We start from the raw sequence: 6520 nt of genomic DNA on the forward strand, positions 1-6520 counted from the left end.
AAACTTCCACCAAAATGAGCAAATGGATAGCCGTTAGAACCGTCTGAGTACACACAATCCAAATATCAACCTATTTTACCCTAACTGTTCCTAAATTTCGCAAATCGAGCATGTTAGGGTTTGGCATCGAAACTTAATTTCCAGATTTCACACGCTACAGTTCATCATTTCTAAAACCAAGAGCATCACTACGTTCTACGTGAAACACACTACACAAAGCACATGCCAATCGAGCAAATCGCGACATTCGAAATTTGACATACCTGGAATGGCAGTGAAGATTCGTGAGGTTTTGAAGCTCAATTCCTCGAAACAGATGCAGTATGAACTTGTGGAAGGTAGATGCAAGGCTTAAGTTCCATTGACTTCACTCCTAGTGCATGAAAACTCAATTTGCCATGAATGATGCACTTTTGGACAGCTGCGAATTATCACTCCTTGCCTTCCAATCTCCAAAAACAGGTGGAGATGATGATGAGAGAAGATCAATGCCAAAAGAAATTCGAGAATTGATCAAGGAATGAAGAAGTTTGATGAGTTTGTAGGTTTTGTGTTCTTGAGGGAATTTGAGAGAATGAAGAGTTTTTTGATCTGATTTTGGAAAATGTGCATTCTGTTAGGATTAGAATGTGATTATGAATATATACCAATGCTTAATCACCACTTAACCATGTTTAATTAACCAAAATGGAAAAATTAGTGAAAGTGTAATTTTAAGCTTAGGGCAAAATGGTACTTTCCAAAGCCAGCTCATTGCCACCTCATGGACAGCTCACACACTCTCCAAATGACATGTGTGAGCTGTTACAACTTGTCTCACTCTCATTGGATGTGTATTCTTCATTTTCACCATGTGGTTGCACTTTGTCCATTTTTCAAATTCCATTTCAATGGCCAATTTTCAAACCATAAGCCTTGGCCATGTTATGATGATTCCAACAAATTTCAAATGCCATTTATGAGGTGTTGCAAAAACCCCCACTCAAAAATTCTAATTATTTCACAAGTTGGACAATTTTGCCCTTGGTCCATTTTAACTGTCCAGTTGAAAATTGACTTTTTGCCTTGACCACTTTTGAGAAAATCCAATTATGCACCATGAAAGTACATGTCAAATGGAGTTTGTGCATATAAAGAACTTGCAATTTGGACAAACCATGTGGAAATTATGGCCTCCTGATTATGGGTCATTTCTGAATTTCACTGAGCCCCAATTTTCCAACCATACATGGGATTTTCAAGTTCTTGGACTTTTTTGGAAAGGTGAGAACAAGATCTACAACTTTCATGTTGAACAAATTTTCATTTGAAGCTTCCTTGGACACGTGGCTTTGAGGTCAAAAACTTTCCATTTTTGGAAACTTCAATTACAAGTCACTTTCTATTTTTGGCAGTTTTTGCTCTGACTTGATTTTCTTCATTCTTAAGCTTTGAGATGTCAAATAACACTTGTTCCAACATGAATGAAGTGTATCCAACTCATTTCCACCTCCAAATCCATCAGATCATGTACAGTTGACCACAGTTGACTTTTTCATCTGATAGATGAATTAGGCAATGCATAGATCAATCTGAGCTCCAATCTCCAACTGAAATGGCTCAAGGGTGACACCCTAGCCTCAATAAGCACAAAATAATCATATTATGAACCCCATAGCCATCATAAACCCCATCTCCTGACCATGCCCTGACTGGCCCAATGCAACTGATTAGGGTTGACCAGTGGTCAAAACCCTAATCTCAAGGAATGAGCTTCAATCTCCTGATGACATCCAACCATGATGATGATGATGTATCATTGCAATCAAGATGAAGATCAATGTCCATTGAGAATCATGAAACCCTGATTCACTGCCCAATCCTCAGATGATCAATGACCAGTCAATAAAACCCTAGCTTGCATCTCCACCTCTTATCTCCTGATCAAGACTTGAGAAGATGGCTTGCACAATGTAACCACATGATATGCAATATGCAATGCCTAATGACCTAAAAAATGTTATGCAATATGATATGCTAGTCCCAAGAGAGGAGGGCAAATTTTGAGGTGTTACATTAGGGAATAGATCTTCGTATAGACCGTTTGCCTACTATCCAAGAACAAAAGAGTGTCAGGATGAGATCTCCTGAAAATATCCTGGACCAGGGAATAGATCTTCGTATAGACCGTTTGCCTACTATCCAAGAACAAAAGAATATCAGGATGAAATCTCCTGAAAATATCATGGACTAGGGAATAGATCTTCGTATAGACTGTTTGCCTACTATCCGAGGACAAAAGAGTATCAGGATTAACTCTCCTGAAAACATCCTGGACTAGGGAATAGATCTTCGTATAGACCGTTTGCCTACTATCCGAGGGCAAAAGAGTATCAGGATTAACTCTCCTGAAAACATCCTGGACTAGGGAATAGATCTTCGTATAGACCGTTTGCCTACTATCCAAGGACACCTTGAGTAATGATTAAGTATCAGCACTAGATCTTCGTATAGATCGTTTCTGACCTGTTGTGAATTGTTGATAGTATTTTATCTGTATATAACCATCCTGCAAGGAAAAGGTTAGTTTATGCAATATGTATGCATGCATGGCATGGTGCATCTAAGTAAATGTATTATGCACTTATGGATATGCCATGGTATGATGTAAATGATGTATGTATGAATCATGCAGCCTGAAGCGTTCGGATATCTTTGTATAACAACTGCTGGCTAGGGAAAATAAACCCCGATTCGTTGCTGAAGAATATGAGGAACTCGTTCCCGTCTTGTTTGATAGTATAGTATTTGTCACTTCCCGTATTCGTTCGTCGTACTTCTATTGAAGGAATAAGTTCCTGAGTATCCCGACTGAGGATAAAAGAGATGGACATAAATTCAAGGGGAGACGTAATTCGAAGCATCTATAAAGATAGATTTGCTCTACTGGGGATTTGTAGTGGGGATGAACCGGCGAAGCTTCGTTGAACTACTACCCTCGTTCGTCCTTAGTAAATACTATTACTGCATTTTATGCATTTCTGGTAAACATCAATCGTATTCAAAAGCATACATACATTCAAACACAACCAATGGACGTTTTCGCTTATGTAAATAGAGTAAAAGTAAATCTGGATTCAAAGATGAAATTTTATTTATATCACAAAGTGACCTATACATAGGCAAGTTTGTACAAGGAGACAGAAATCCTAGTAAGAGGAATTCGTCGTAAATTTTTTATAAAACAAAGAAAACAGCTATGTGAAAAATGATCCTATTGAGTTTCAATTCTACTATTGCCATTATCTTCAAATATCTCATCTTCTGCTGTTGAGACAGAAACGATTGGATTGATCTTTATCTGTTTGAACTTGATTTAGGTAGCACCATCAGTTGAAGTTACATGAGTGATCCAAACGAGACATAGTCATACGCTTTAATCCCTAACTTTTGCCTGGATTGCCCTTTCAGGTTTTCAATCCACCGGGATACCCTTTTTTGCCCAAGCCGCCTTTTCAGGTTTTCGACTTGCCGGGTGTACATTTTTTTATATATATATCCCTAATTTTTGTCCGAACCCTTTTGGTTTGCCGGGATGCCCTTATTTTTGCCTAGGCCAGTCAACCTAGCGGGTCTCTTTTTATGCGTAGTATTTTTTAACTATGTCTGCGTTTACAGGCTGTGGAAAGTCTTCACCATCCATAGTAGTAAGCATCATGGCACCTCCTGAGAATACTCTTTTGACCACAAATGGTCCTTCATATGTAGGAGTCTACTTGCCCCTAGGATCACCCTGTGGTAGTATGATACGCTTGATTACCAAGTCACCAGCCTGATATACCTTTGGCTTAACCTTCTTATTGAAAGCTTTGATCATCCGTTTCTGGTACATCTGACCATGACAAACAGCTGCCAACCTCTTCTCATCAATCAAATTTATCTGGTCGAGTCGAGTCTGAATCCACTCATCTTCATCCAAGCCTGCATCCTTCATGATTCTTAGAGAAGGAATCTGAACTTCCACTGGTAAAACGGCTTCCATGCCGTAGACTAAGGAGAATGGGGTTGCCCCTGTTGAAATACGTATTGTAGTACGATAACCATGAAGAGCGAATGGTAACATCTCGTGCCAATCCTTGTAAGTAACAGTCATCTTCTGTAGAATCTTCTTAATGTTCTTATTAGCAGCTTCTACTGCCCCATTCATCTTCGGACGATACGGAGAAGAGTTGTGGTGTTTTATTTTGAACTGCGTGCAGAGTTCAGCAATCATCTTGTTGTTCTTCCGGAGAGAGCAGGTTTCTCAGATGTATATTTGATAAGATCCATCTTAGAAATCAATAAAGTGGTATGATTCAACATATATTGTCTTAGTCGGCGAGCAGCCTAAGCCAAAGCATAACAAGCTTTCTCGAGCTGGGAGTATCTTGTTTCACAGTCGGTACCTTTTGCTAAGGTAGTATATTGCATGCTCTTTTCGACCAGACTCACACCCTATTGAATTTTCTAACACGGTCAAATACATGATTAGAGGTCTTCCTTCAACTGGTGGCATCAGATTTATAGGTTCTTGGAGATACTTCTTGATTTTGTCAAAAGCTTTTTGACATTCATCATTCCATATCATCTCTTGATTTTTCCAGCGAAAACCTCTACATAGTCACGTAACATCCGACTCAATCTTTCTTTGACACTGTTTTCCAAGCCTGCTCCTATTTCGACTTCTTTCTTGTCTACTTCAGTACCCAGATTTACAACCTCAATTGATTCCTCATGCGGCTGTGTAACTTTCTCTTCTTGTTGTAATAACCTAGCAAGCTCTACAGATACTTCACAATCTTCATCCTTTCCATCTTCAGCTTGATAGATCGGATTCTCGAAATTATAATTGGCAATAGTAGAACTGTTATCAACAGGATCCAGAGTGGATGAGGATCTGCATTTTAGTGATGTGGGTGTGTGTAAGAACACATAGCTGATGAAAATAAAATAAAAGAAAAACAAAGAGCCCAATATTTACGAAAACGAAACGTCCATTGATTTTTATTGAATGAAGTATGCAAATGAAATAACATCCCGAAACAAGCATACCATTGTGCCCCGGGTAAGGCACAAGGCTTAAAAATAACAACGCAGTAATAGTATTTACTCTTGACTAAAGGAGATAGGAATAACGTCTTCAGTCTTCCAATTGTTGAGCCCATCACCCACAGTAGGAAAAATCCAGTTATCCAGATTGTAGTCTTCATTATAGTCACCCAAATATATATATATATATATATATATATATATATATATATATATATATATATATATATATATATATATATATATATATATTCCATTAAGTACTCTCGTTCTTCCAAAATATTTTAGTGGCCTTAGAAACTGAAACACTGATACACTACCACACTTCCAAATCTTATGACATATGCGTAACATAACCATCCTTTCTACTTTACCATACGGAATTATTCACAATACTATTCCATATTAGTGAGTATATCTTACTCCACTAACAATCCACACCTTTCTCAAAGCTCTGACAATTCATCCAATAGAGATCCTCAACTTCTCAACTCTGTTAACACCGCAGAATCGCTTGAACGATACACTACTCTTCAATTCCATAATACCCAAATCACAACACCTCTGAAACATCAACTGGGCCATCTAGTTCTCCTTACTTTCTAACTCTTGGCTTGAGCCTATTCTTAAAGCGCAAGTTCAACCCACACTTCAGAGTCCTCGTGGTCGCTCAACCATGATCCTACCTACCATGCACATAATATTAGGTTGATCAGGCCCAATACTATATACAATGATATTAAGAATCATGTTGGCTAAACACACATATGAGGCAGGAATAGATTTACTTATGATGTTTCAAGGCTAGGTCGAGAATCGGCCTGCTCTGATACCAACTGTAACAGCCCGTATAATATATATCTAGAATAATATCATACAAGTGTTAAATTTTGGTACTGTCACAACATAAGTGCCTAATGGCATCAATATATATATATATACATGTCCAAACTAAAAACATCAATGGAACATGTTATACAATAATGCCTAAACAATAAAAATCTAAGAACTATGTACAATATCTTCATTGCACACAAATCCACAGCGGAAGATCATAATGAACAGCAACCCTTGAAACATCCATAACAGCTTCACTTAGATTCAACCTGTAAAGAATACCTGAAAAATAACAACAATGATGGGATGAGATAATAATCTCAGTGAGTTCTCCTATCCTATGGGTCCACTCGGCTCTACAAGGTTCTAATCAATGTTCAACTCATATCCAACTCAAGTCAACAAGGGAACGAAGACTTGAGCGATGGGGAACTATCTCGCAATTGTATGGCAACATGCATCTGAGTTCTCATAACTCAACCACGATCATTATTCAGATCACGAAACATCAAGTCCCGATCGGACTTACGTCTAAGCCAGGCCTGGTTCATGCATGCTCGTATGATTCGACTTTCGCGGTGGATATCCGGTTCCCCTATGGGACTTAAACCCACTT

The sequence above is a fragment of the Lathyrus oleraceus genome, chromosome 1 (genome assembly GCF_024323335.1).
Source record: "Lathyrus oleraceus cultivar Zhongwan6 chromosome 1, CAAS_Psat_ZW6_1.0, whole genome shotgun sequence".
Classification (NCBI taxonomy): Eukaryota; Viridiplantae; Streptophyta; class Magnoliopsida; order Fabales; family Fabaceae; genus Lathyrus; species Lathyrus oleraceus.